Here is a 14267-nt window from a genome sequence, read left to right on the forward strand (position 1 = left end):
CTTACATTCAGATTGATTATTGAAAGATAAGAATTTAGTGCCATTGTGTTCCCTGTAGAGCTGATGTTTCTGGTGATGTTCTCTTATCCTTTCTAGTCTTCATTACCTTGGGTCTTTTTTCTATCCTTAAAGACTTCCCCTTAAAATTTCATGAAGGGCTGGTTAGTGGTCAGATACTCCTTCAAGTTTTGTTTGGAAAATTCTATTATGAGTGACTGCCTTGCTGGAAAAAGAATTCTTGGCTGCATATTTTTCCCATTCAGCACATTGAATATTTCTTGCCCCTTCTTCTGGTTTGCCACATTTCTGTGGACAGACTTGCTGCAAATTTAGTTTATCTTCCCATGTAGGTTAAAGACTTTTGCCCTTGCTGCTTTCAGGATTCTTTCTTCGAATACTTTCTGAATTTGTCTATGATATGCCTTGGTGATGGCTGGCTTTTGTGAATTTAATGGAAGTTCTCCATGCTTCTTGAATTTTGATGTCTGTGTCCTTCCCCAGATTATGGAAGTTTTAAGCTATAATTTGTTTGAATAAACCTTCAGTCCCTTTTTTCTCTCTCTTCATCTTCTGGGACTCCTATGATATGAATAGTATTATGTTTTAATAAGTCACTGAGTTCCCTAGGTCTAGCTTCGTGGTACATTACCTCCTTTTAAGCTTCATTATTTTCCATAATTTTATCTTCTATATCACTATTCTCTCCTCTGCTTCATCCTGTCTCATTTTTATGGCCTCCACTTGGGATTGCATCTCAGTTATAGTGTTTTTAATTTCAGCCTGAGTAGAGTTTAGTTCTTTTATCTCTGCAGTAAGAGATTCTCTAGAGTCTTCTATGCTTTTTTCAAGCTCAACTAGCATCCTTATAATTGTCATTTTAAATTCCAGTTTAGACATATTACTTATATTTATATTGATTAAATCTTTGGCTGTGAGTTCTAATTTCCCATTCTTTCTTTGATGTGAATTTGTCTATCTCATCATTTTATCCAGAAAAGAAAGGAAAAAACAAAACACATACACACACACACACACACACACACACACACCAAACATGAAAATAAAAAACAGAAAAACAACAACAACAAAAAGATCTTGGATATGTTTTAATCTGCTTGTTAAAAGAATTTAGATCCCATAGTAATAGTAGTAGTAGGAAGAAGAAGAGGAAGAAGAAGAAGAAGAAGAAGAAGAAGAAGAAGAAGAAGAAGAAGGAAGAAGAAGAAGAAGAAGAAAGAAGAAGAAGAAGAAGAAGAAGAAGAAGAAGAAGAAGAAGAAGAAGAAGAAGGTAAAAAATAAATATATATAAAATACATACATTTTTTAAAATAATAAAAAAGAAAAAGGGAATTGAAAAAAGACAAACAAAAAAGTAATAATAAAAAACAAAGAATAATAGTAAAAAGGCAACTAGATCCTGTTTTCTCCTAGAGCTAAAGCTTTGCAGCTCTTTGTGGTCAGTAAAATTGGCGTGAGTTGTTCATGCTGGTCTTCTTGGGGAGGAGCCTGTTGTGCTGATTCTCAGGTGGACCTGGCCTAGTGGAAATGTGCCTCCAGAGTGCAGGAGATTTGATCAAGCATCCCAGCATCCACTACTGGCACTGACAGATGGGATGAATGTGGCAGCACCCTGCTCTCTAGTCAGCTGAAAGTTCACCCCCCCACACACTCCTCAAGTAAGCTCTCACAGAAGGCAGATCAATCACCCTATTTGAGTACCCTGTTTCCATTTGAACCCTGCATTCATTCACCTTTCCTGTGTCTAAGCTTTTTAATCTCAGGCACAAGACTGAATTTTAAAACTCCAAATTTTAGGGACTCCTGTGGTGTGGCCCAGACTATTCCTCCTCTGGGGAAGGATCTTGCCATGCTTTTGCTGTTTGCTAGCTTTTCCCAAGAAAGTGGTCACACAATCATGCAGCAGTTTGCAGTTTATGGCACCACAGTAGTGAGCTAGCACCAACATTCACTTTTCTCAGCTGGCTTGCATGCTCCTATGCTTGGGAATAATATAGCTCTTAGGTGCCACTCATTCTTTTTATGACCTGGGGGACCCCGGGACCATGGTGTCACACCTGGGATCCTGTCTGGCTTTGCCACCTAAGCACCTTTAAGTCAGGCATGTTCTACACTGTAGCAAACTTCTAAAACTTCAGATTTTGTGCCCTCCTGCTTATAATACTTTGTGGTAGCCTCCAAAAGCAGGCTCCCTCCTCACCACCGTATTAACTTCTGTATCTCCCCCAATGCAATTTTCCATGCCTCCTACCTTCAAAAAGGATGATAAATTTTTTACTTGTAGACTTGAAGCTTTTGTTCTCTCAGAGCTCCAATTGATTTGTTGGGTGTTTAGAAAGATTTGATAACTATCTAGCTGTGTTCAAGGGATCAGACAAATTTAGCATCCCCCTAATCCTCTGCCATCTTAACTCCTCTCCCAAATCAGTATTTTTTTATATCTTTTGGGTAAATATCTAATAGTCCAATTGCTGGGTCATAAGGTCTTTATAACTTTATAACTTGCTGGGTCATATTGCTCTTTATAACTTTTTGAGGAAACTCCATATTGTTTCCCAGAGTCACTACACCAATTTGTATTCCTATTAACAGTGCAAGATAGTTCTCTTCTCCACATCCTCACTAACATCTGTTGTTTCCTGTGTGCTCATTTTAGCCATTCTGACAGATGTGAGATGGGTATCTCATCATAATTTTGATATGTATTTCTCTGATGATAAGTTATGATGAGCATATTTTCATGTGTCTATTATCCATTTGCATGTCTTCTGTCTCCCCCAGTTCTTAAATGAAATGTCATCTTCTCAGAGATACCTCCCTTGACTCTCCACTCCTCCAATCCACTCTTTACTATATCCTCCAATTTTATTTTATTCCTACAATGTAAGCATCTGAACTTGTCCTATTGTATGCTTTATTTTAAAGCTAAGATTATTTTGTTGAGGTATAATTTACATAAGTTGAAATTTGCAATTTACATAAGTTAAAATGTGCAAATCTCAAGGGTCTACACTTAATTTTGAGAAATGTAAAAATACATGTAACAATCACAAAGAATAAGACAAATATTTCCGTAGCCTCAGAAAATTCTTTGTGCCTTTTCTAAGCAATTTAGCCCACTGGAGGCCTCCAAGCATCTGATTTCTATCACTGTAGATCCATTTTGTCTACCTTTTAACTTCATATAACTGAAATCACACAGTATGCATTATTCTGTAATCAGCTTTTCCTAAATATAATGCTTTGGGCAGAAGCTTATAGAGCAATTTTAGTTTTTCCCATCAATTTTTAACATCAGTTTGCACAGTTTCAGCTTATAAAATCAGGACTGTCTTTTATTCACATGATTCCCCACCACCACCAAATTCTGTGCTATTGTTTTCATATATCTTATTTTTGTGTATATTATATACATCGGAGTACATTGTAATTATTTTTTAAATATTTAGTACTATTTAAAAAATATTTACTATTTGGGATTCTCTTGGTTTTCTTGATATTTCAACTTCTACCTTGATTATTTCTTTTTAACCCTTAAACTGACTTTTTCTATACCGTTTAAAAATTTAATTTTAAATTAAAAAGAGAAAAGAAAAATGTAAATTAGTGCTTCAATTCTTATTTATCAAAAAATGTATATTTATTTTACTGAAATTTTGAAGTAGATTTTCACTGAATATGGCTTTCTAAATTGACTTTTCTTTTGGCACTTACAGATGTCATTTATTATTGTCTCCTGGCTTCCACCGTTTTAGAGAAGGTGAGAGTTATTATTCATAGTATTTTCCCCTTGATTATTTATGAATTTTTTAAAAGAAGTTTCTTAGAATATTTTTATCTTAATTTTTAGCAATTTATTTTGTGCCTGGGTGTGATATCCATATTTATCCTTTGGGATTGTAATGAGCTTCATAGATCTGTGGGATTGTATTTATTAACTTGGAAAAAAAGAACTAAATGGCCATTATATTTTCATGTTTATTTTGATCCATTCAGAATATTTCCTCTGTTTATTTTTCACAATCTACTGTCCAGTGCCTGAAAATAATTCCTTTGCATATTTTTCCCACTATTACACACATTTATGTATATGGTGTATGTCTGATGCCAACTCTTCCATCATGGCCAGAAATAGTGCTTATTATGTGTTAATGGGTTTATTTTTCTTTTATTCTACCAGGGGAAAGAGTTTATTTATTTTGTTTTTGTGTATTTTCTTGGCATCAATATAAGTGAACATATTTATTTTTTAATTTTTATTTTTTTAAGATTTTATTTTATCTATTCATGAGAGACATGGAGAGAGAGGCAGAGACATAGGCAGAGGGAGAAGCAGGCTCCATACAGGGAGCCAGATGTGGGACTCCATCCCAGGACCCCTGGATGAGGAACTGAGCCGAAGGCAGAAGCTCAATCACTGAGCCACCCAGGCATCCCACTGAACATATTTATTGAAGAAGAAATTATACTATTATTTGAAGACATTATCTCATGCACCTGTTTTCAGATGACTCAAAGCATTATAAGCGTAGGTGTTGGAAAATATATCAAAATTCTCTAAATCCCAGGACTGGAATACAATTAGTATACACTGATACATATATGATCTTTAGAGTTCTATCCTCCTTTAAATTACTGTTTCTTTCATATTGTTTATGTAAGAAAAATAATTCCATATAAATTTGCATTATTTATTCTTTATTTCCAATTTTTAATAGGACATATTTTCCAATAGTGTACACTTATTTTTTTACACTGTTAATTATATTATATTCATTCATATTCACAGTAAAATTAATTCCAATTAATTATAGTATTTTGTTATATAGCACTTATAATTTTAATAATTACCAAGCTTCACTACTGAGAAGATAATAAAGCTCTTTTTATAGATGAGTATTAATGAAATAATTATACAAAATATGTATTTGAAATCCTCCATACTACATGCAAAATTGCCAATTTCTGTAATAATCATCACACTCTTCATTATTAAAATTTTGAATCACTTCAATTTTTTCCATGCTTGTTTTGATTTATTGTTCATTCTCAAGTTTCAAGTAGCTTTGCATTCACTGTTCTGATTATAGAATTGTTGTATCATTGAAAACAAATAGTATTACATCGTTCAGAGGGAAGAGAGAAGAAAGACAAAAATGCCTTATTTCTCACACATCTTATTGGCTTATAGTATCTTTTCTTCCTTTATTTTTGGAAAGTCTTGATATCAGAGTTAAACTAACTTGATAAGTAGAAAAGCTGTCTTTCTTTTATATTCTAAAACTGTTCAAAACATTAGAAAAATATTTCCTTTTGATGAGTTGAAAATACTCATCTGCCTGTTAAATGATCTCTTTTGTTATCTTTTATATCTTTTATATATGTTATAGTGTAAAAATATCTTCCAATTTTTATTCAGAAAAGTTAACTCAACTGTGACTTACCTATACATAATAGGTGGTCAGTAATAAATTAGGAGTCTAATCAATAGTTATCTCAGTAAAATCCATGAACTCATTATTCTTATCTTTACTATAGAGCCAGAAACACATTCTTAACATTTTGTCTTATTAATGCACATACGTCAATCATTTTCTTAAAATATATTCTGTAATTCAGACTTTTCATCATTTCAGCACTACAGGAGTTCCCATTTCTCTTCCTCTACTCACAGCTTTCTTGGATACATTACTGAGCCTTTACAGTAAATAAATGTGGTAATATCTATTTTGGACTTCCAGAATGTAATCACCACAGCTGTGTTTTATTTTTGAGAGGATTTCATTTTTCAGCTTATGAAATTGTAGGGAAGATGATGAGATAAGTAGAAAGCAAGTAAAAGCTCCAACTTAAGGATGGGAAACATTTTGCTCTTGCTCCCTAAAGATAATGATAAAGAAAATTTGTTTTACTCCTGATGGAATGAAATTTTAAGATAGAAACAATAACAAAGGTATTTATTGATAACCTCCTTCATGCATATTCCTTGAAATCATTTCAATAGCCATCCCCTAACCATGATGTTCAGGGATATATGGATCCCTAAAAATAGATTAGAGAAAGAGATGATAGAGATAGAGATAGAGATAGAGATATATAAAGATAGAGATAGAGATGATAGAGATAGAGATAGATAGAGATAGAGATAGAGACAGAGACAGAGACAGAGACAGAGATAGAGATAGATCTTTTTAACAACTTTGTGAATTTGGGGACAACACATAATGACGTGTATGCAAATTTAAATTAATAATACAAAATTATATAGAAAATATAGATTAAATAAGTGCAGAGAATTTATGCTTTATTTTCCAGAAGCAAAATAAACTGTGTACTAGAAAGTATATATTTATAAAAATGTTATCACATCTATCTTACACCTTTCATATCTGTTTATTTTTTATTATTGAATCTCTGTTTCCTTACCCATATTTTCTCCTGTCAATGTCTTTGGGACATGATTACTCATGTTTAATTTTTAATTAATCAAACAAGTCATAAAAATATTTTAGATCTTATAGGATCCTTTGGAAACTTGTCATTCCATAATCAAGAGGTGGAGCATATGTCCCTTCCCCTTGAGCCTAGGCTGCTCTTTGTGATTATCCTAATAAGAGTGGCAGAGGTGAAGGTGTATAATTTCCAAGGCCAGTTTATTAAAATCAATTGAGCTCCCACCTGCCTGTCTCTCTTTCTTGGGATAACTGCCCTTGGAATATAACCATCATACCTAGGAAGTCCAAACTATGTGAATTGGAACCAAGGCCCCAGGCCTTCAGCTTCATTTTAGATCCCAGCCAATGGCCAACACCACCTTGCCAGTCCTGTGGGCAAGCCATCTTGGAAGTAGATCCTCAATCCTTCGTCAAGTTGCCTCAGCTGACACTGCATGAAGTAGACAAGCCTTTCCCCCATGTTGTGTCCAAATTGCAGATTTGCAAGCCAAATAATTAACTGTTGTTTCAAGCCACTAAGCATTGAGGTGGTTTGTTGTTCAGCAAAAGATAACAAAAATCACTGAAATGAGAAAAGTAATAGTTGCTAACTTTCAGCAAGATGTACAAATAAAGACACAAATAAAAGATGTTTTGAACTCTGCCATAACTTCATTAAATCTCAGCTTTGTCTTCAAGAATCTAATTACCATTTTTGTGAACAGTCTACCATTTGCCTAGTTTATATGTAAAAAAATGTGGGTTTTGTGAGACATTTCACATTAAATTTGAAATATCAAACTCTGTAAGTCAACAATAAAAGTTTTGACTCCAAATTCGTAAAAATGGAACTGACAATGTTTAACTTTACCTGAGACCTGTATTCCTCTAAAAACATGCACTGTCACCAAACTTTCCACTTCCTAATTTTTTCTACAAACATTTTTATCACAAAGAACCACTCTTCTCACATAACTTGATAAGATATTCTTGAATTACTCCTTGTTTGTGACAAGACCAGACAGAGACCCTCCAAATATTCACTTTGTGTTTCATAAATGATTAAATGCCTTGTTTGACTTCACCAACTAATCAGGACATAATTCTTTCCATGAACAACCTTTCCTCAAAAGGGCCTCCCTGAGAATCTGCTGACAGCAGAGAAAAATATTTTCTGATCAGCTGTCCAATCACACCATTCCTGCTTCCCCAAATCCAGTTCTTTCTAGCTTTGTTTGCTCCTCCTCAAAAAATAAAAATATTTTTCTGCTTTACTTTTGATGCTTGTGCAGAACTTTGGGTAAGCTGGAACTTTCTTCTGCTGCATGAGTTCCTTTCCTCTATTACAATAATCTTTTTAAATAAATTCTCTCATTACCCACATCTGGATTTGCTTTTACTTGACAGAATCAGTAGTGATAATTTGAGAATCTTTGAGTTTTATATCAAGAGACATCAAAAAATTATCACTTCTATCTAGTACTACATTCCACCTCATTCTATCTAATCTCTACATTGCAATAGACTGTGATCTTAAAGGAAAAAGGTTGATGTTTTTAACTTCTGTAACTGAATGTTGTGATAATTAAATTCAAATAAAATCATTCTTATGATATTGAAGAAATAATAATGTAAAAGATATATGTGGAAACTCTCTGGATTTTCTCAGCACCACTGATCTGGAATAATCCTGCCCATGCTTAAAAGTGCTTTGTATTCAATAGAATAATTTCGCCTTAAAAAAAAAAAAAACTCATAAACTTGAAAAGAAGGTAACATTGTATACCAGGAATAATCTGTGAGGATCTAAATATCCTAATCAGAAAGAGAGAATTAATGCCTTAGATAATTTCTGTGGAATATGTAACCTACCAAGCATAATGGTCTCCTCTGAAAGAATTCCTAATAAACGACCAATGGCCACTGACATGTGAATTGGGGATGTGTAAGTTGCTCTTCAATAGAAGGCAGCTCAGCATAGAAGTCACACCACCTACTACACGCTGAACAAAGGATTTGAGCCCAGGACCTGGAGCCACCACTTGCTAGATGTTTGACATCAGAAAAGTACTAAATTCACTAATTATTTCATGAAATAGTTAATATTTGTGATCAAAAATATACATATTAGTTTCAAATAAATTCAAACAAAATTCTATGTATACAGTGGCAAACTAATAATGTCTAACTACTAGCTTTCTGAGAAAAAAGAAGAAAATAAATAAAAGCCCACAACCCTGATTTTTAATGTTTTCCAATTTGTGTGATGTAAATACTCCTATCATTGCTAGTTTTAAAATACCAACTGGAGGGATCCCTGGGTGGCGCAGCGGTTTGGCGCCTGCCTTTGGCCCGGGGCGCGATCCTGGAGACCCGGGATCGAATCCCACATCAGGCTCCCGGTGCATGGAGCCTGCTTCTCCCTCTGCCTGTGTCTCTGCGCCTCTCTCTCTCTCTCTCTCTGTGACTATCATAAATAAATAAAAAAAAAAAAATTAAAAAATAAAAAAAATAAAATAAAATAAAATACCAACTGGAGTTTGATTGAACCTAGCATTCCACTCAATATATATGTGCATTTTTATATATGTCAGTGTGTATGTGTTTACCTACACATATCTATGTCTACTCACATATATATTCAGTTCATATATTCTATATTCTGTATACATGTTCAGTATATGTATATATTTTATATATACTGAAAATTAATAAAAAAAAACAAAAATCTATCTAAAGTTGGAAATATAGTGATACATTTTGAATAAAAGATTAGGCATGACATTGAAATGCAGAACCTCAGGGAACTAATAACCTTTAAGAAAACTTAGAAAATAACAATACAAAAAGTTTTGTAATTACCATACTTCTTTAATATTTAACATATATAAATGCTGAAAATATTTTAAATATTCTATTATTTATATTTCTAAATACCTAGATACAAATAGTTTGATCTCCTGCTTAAATGTCTCACAAATTCCATGTTCTATATAAATCCATTGTTATTTTGGCCTAGATTATTGTAGTAAATTTAACTACCTTTAATGGCAACATAATCAGACAGTGATAAAAAATGGCCCTTTTGCATTTGCCTTCCAGACAAAAACATGCAGAACTTATAAAACCAGGCAACAGGTTGTGGCCAATAGAGCTTTACTGCATGTAATTAAATCAGCATTGCCATTATGATAGCCAAGTGCTTTGGAAAATTGAGTGGATTTTTTTTTTAAGAGAGGGAAATCGATAAATCTTTGGAAAGAGTATGGTAATCAGTACTATAATAAAACATATTCATCCAGATGATTGATTTCAAATGGATTTACAAAGAATGGCTATAATTCCATTGCATGAAATCTGAGCAGATGTATAGAGTTAATATGGCTCATGAAAAATCTACACTTACCATGCAAAAAGCAAGGAAATGCTTTTTTCTACTCTGTATCTTCAAGTAAATTAGGAAAATATCATTATGTCTTTTTTGTCTCTCTCAATCTCTCTCAATCTAAAGGATACCTTTAAAAAAAAAGAGTTGAGATCAATCTGAACTAGAAAATGAAAAAAAAAAGGTGATCTGAATTAAATATTTTTTTAATCACTAAAAAATCACTTTTAAGTGATTTAAGGGATACATAAGCCCCCTTGTTTATAGCAGCATTATCAATAATATTCAAATTATGGAAAGAGCCCAAATGTCCACCCACTGATGAATGGATAAAGATGTGGTATGTGTGTATACATTATAACTTTAAATATATATTTATATATAATGTGCATATATGAGATTATATATATTATATATGTTTGTATTACTCAGCCATAAAAAAAGAATGAAATCTGGCCATTTGCAAGCATGGTGGACCAAGAGAGTATTATGCTAAGTGAAATAAGTCAGAGAATATATATATATATATAGATATATATATGTCCAAAATGATGAGATTTCCTTGTTTCTCATGACTGAATACTCATACTGAATATATATATATATATATATATAACCTCTAACATAGAAGAATATTGGAGTAACCTGTCCTGTGCTCATTACAAATTTGTAGGAATGTCTCATTAACTTTCTTCCACAAACCAGCTTTAATACTAGCGAAATAATTTGATTATTACAAAATATGGCATAGATGGAAGATTATGTTTTTTCTTCCTTTTAACTTAGAGGTAATTAATACTTAATTTTTTTCACATTCAAATGCTTAATGAAAATTATTCATTCACTAAAATGTAGCATAAGATAATTAATGAACATCTTAAGTGCCAGAATTCCTAGGTTTTAATCTAGATTGGGCACTAAGTAACAGTTTCACCTTGGGCTGTTTGGTTAAATTTTCTCTTTTATTTTTTTGAATATATAAATCATACATTAATGTTATCCTCTTTAAAAAGGAAAATTCAAATATTATATATGAAGCTCAATTTCCTTTTGACAATCATCCACAATTTTTTTTTCTTCCCAGAATTAGCAGCTTTGGTTTATCTCCATCCAGATAAATATATGTAGATAGATGATAGGTAGGTAGATAAATATGTATTAATACAGATGAATATACATATGCAAATATGCAAATGCATAATTACATTGTATGCTTTACAGAGGGCATATTACTGTACCCTTTGCCTATAATTTTATTTTTCCATTGAACCCTATATAACCTCAATTTTTCTATTTTAGTCCATTGAAAAAATACTCATATTCTTTAACTGTTGTATAATATGCTATAACACGGATATCATAGAAGTTATTTGTTCATTTCATTTCTGACAGCACTTAGAATCTCTGTATTTTCCTTTGTTTTGTTTTTACTTTTTGTTGTCATTATTAATATAACTCCTATTTCATATAATATTCTTGTATGAACTTCCTTGTTAACATAGATAATGCTCCTCCAAGGTATACATCACAATCTGGAAAGTAATTCCAGCTATGTATCAAAAAAGTACATGCATTTCATTTTTCCCCAACTTTATTGAGATAATAACTGACATATAACATGGTTTAAGTTTATGTTGTGCAATAAGTTGACTTGATACATTTATATCTTGCAAAATGATTACCACAGTACTATTAGTCAACCACTTCATCTCTTTCATAACGCACATAATTACCAGTAATGGGTGAGAATGTTTAAGATGTACTCTCTCGGCAGCATTCAAATATACAATATAGTATTGTTAAGTGTAATCATCATATTGTACGTTAAATATCCAGAACTTACTCATCTTCTAACTGTAGGTTTGTACCCTTTGACCAATATCTCCTCACTTCAGTCACCTCCAAGCCCCTGGCAACCTCATCCTATTCTTTTTATGAGTTTAGCTTTAGTTTTCTTTTTTTTTTTTTTTTTTCTCCTCTCTCTGACTCATTTCACCTAGAGCAATGCCTTCAGGGTCCATCCAAGTTGTCCAAAATGATGAGATTTCCTTCTTTCTCATGACTGAATAATACTCCATTATATACCGCATCTTCTTTATTTATTCATCCATTGATGAACACTTAGGCTATTTCCCTATCTTGTCTATTGTGAATAATGCTGCAATTAACATGGGTGTGCAGATATTTCTTTGATATCCTATTTTTGTCTCCTTTGGAAATATACACAGAAGTGGAATCATTGAATCATATAGAACTATTTTTACTTTTTGAAACAACTCCATATTATTTTCTATAGTGGCTACACCAATTTACATTCCCAGCAACAGTGCACTAGAATACCCTTTTCTCCACATTCTTTGCCAACTCTTTGTATTTCTTGCGTTCTTAATGATAGCCATTCTAATATGTTTGAGGTGATATTTCATTTTGATTGGATCTGCATTTCCCTAGTGATTCGTGATATTGAGCATCTTTTCATGTACCTGCTGGCTATTTGGATATCTTCTTTGCAAAAATGTCTATTCAGTTCTCTGGCCATTTTTAAAAATAAGACTATTTGAAATTTTTTTTGTTATTGAGTTTTATACAGTCTTTACATATTTGGGATACTAACCCCTTATCCAACAAATGTTTTGCAAATATTTTCTCCCATTCCATTGGTTATCTTTTTGTTTTGTTGATTATTTCTTTTGCTAAGGAGAAGCCTTGTCATTTCATGTAGCTCCACTTGTTTATTTTTGCTTTTGTCACTTCTAATTTTTGTGTCATATCCAAAACATTGTTGCCAGGACCAATATCAAGGAGATTTTTCCCCTATGTTTTCTTCCAAGAGTTTTATGGTTTCAGGGCTTATGATTAAGTCCTCAATATATCTCATTAACTTTTATGAGTGATGTAAAATAAGGGTATGATTTTATTATTCTAAATGTAGTTATCCAGTTTCTCCAATACACTTTATCGAAAAGAATATACTTTCCCCATTGAGTATTCTTGATTCCTTTGTCAAATATTAATTAAGTTATAAGTAGGATGTTACTTCTGGGCTCTCCATTGTGTTCCATTGCTCTTCCTGTCTGTTTTTATTGCTACAGCTTTGTATTTTTGTTTCAAATCAGGGCATATAGTGCCCCCAGCTTTGTTCTTCCTCATGATTGTCTTGGTTATTCCAGACCTTTTGTGGTTCTATACAAGTTTTAGGGTTGTTCTTTCTAGTTCAGTTAAAAAAATAAAAAATGCCTTCAGAGTTTTGATAGTTTACAGATAGCTTTAGGTACAATGGAATAACAATAACATATTTTAACAATATTAGATCCCCCAATCCATGAACACATGGTATCTTTCGACTTGTGTCTTGTCACTTTCTTTCATTAAAGTATTATGGTTTACAGTGCACAAAACTTTCACTTCCTAAATTTATTTCTAAGTATTGTATTGTTTTTACTGATACTGTGAATGGTACTGGTTTCTTTCTTAGATATTTTGTCTTTAGTGTATAGAAACAGAGCTGTTTTTTTTTATATGTTGATTTTGTATCCTGTAACTCTACTGAATTCATTGAAAAGTTCTAACAGTTGTTTGGTGGATTCTGTAAGATATTTTATAAACACTGTCATATAGGATCTGCAAACAAAGACTTTACTTCTTCTTAGATGAAAAAGTCATTTTTTTCCCAATGTTACTTTAAACAGATTTAGCTCCCGGAATCTTAACTGTACAACAATGCACTCAGCTTGTTCTTAACTGGATCAGCAGCAAAAATTATTCCAAAACAGTTACATAATTCTTACTTAGAAATTTCACTAGTAGCTTCTGAACATTTTGTATGATTGATTTCCAATTCACTGGCATGTATATGTTTACAATGTCAGGTTGTGTACCTGCTACTTCATACTTTCCATATTCAATATTAAGCACTATGTCATCAACTCAGTGAATCAATATGGTATCTTTTGAATTTGGAATAAATTATGGTCAAGAGTTAAGAGAGCTCATGCATGTCTAAGGTAACATTATAGGTTACACATTAGAGATGTAAACTATCTGGGCCTGATGAAAACAAAATTATGTAGGATATTTTTAGTCTAGCTAAGTGTAGTGGAAAAATAATTTCCCTGTTACTATCTGCATTCCAATTCTCATAACCTGAATTGACTGAGTACAATAAAGACACCACGTTTGAAATAACAGCAAACTATTCTTATTGTATTTATTACTCCATTACTTATTTGCATTGGTCAGCTAAGAGAATGAAAGGTGGATGTGAAGGCAATCACCTTCCCAGCATTATTAAAACTTTCCAATTTGGCATTAACTTAGCCATGGCAATGTTTTTCTTCTTGCAAGCCTCACTCAAAATTCAATTTCTTAGAAGTATTTTTGTTGTTGTTGTTGTTGTTGAGTTGAAGTTACATAATTGACTGCTGGCAGAT

General features: G+C 32.5%; 1 long non-coding RNA gene across 1 annotated transcript in view; it reads left to right on the plus strand.

The window, feature by feature from the left end:
- Positions 1–3732: 3732 nt before the first annotated feature.
- The window catches only part of LOC121489231, a 48247-nt gene continuing 37712 nt past the window's right edge, over positions 3733–14267 (plus strand). Inside the window, exon 1 of the long non-coding RNA XR_005987301.1 lies at positions 3733–3778. This is a non-coding gene — a long non-coding RNA (uncharacterized LOC121489231). The remainder of the gene's footprint in view (positions 3779–14267) is intronic.

Source organism: Vulpes lagopus, chromosome 4, assembly GCF_018345385.1.
Source record: "Vulpes lagopus strain Blue_001 chromosome 4, ASM1834538v1, whole genome shotgun sequence".
In the NCBI taxonomy this organism is placed as follows: domain Eukaryota; kingdom Metazoa; phylum Chordata; class Mammalia; order Carnivora; family Canidae; genus Vulpes; species Vulpes lagopus.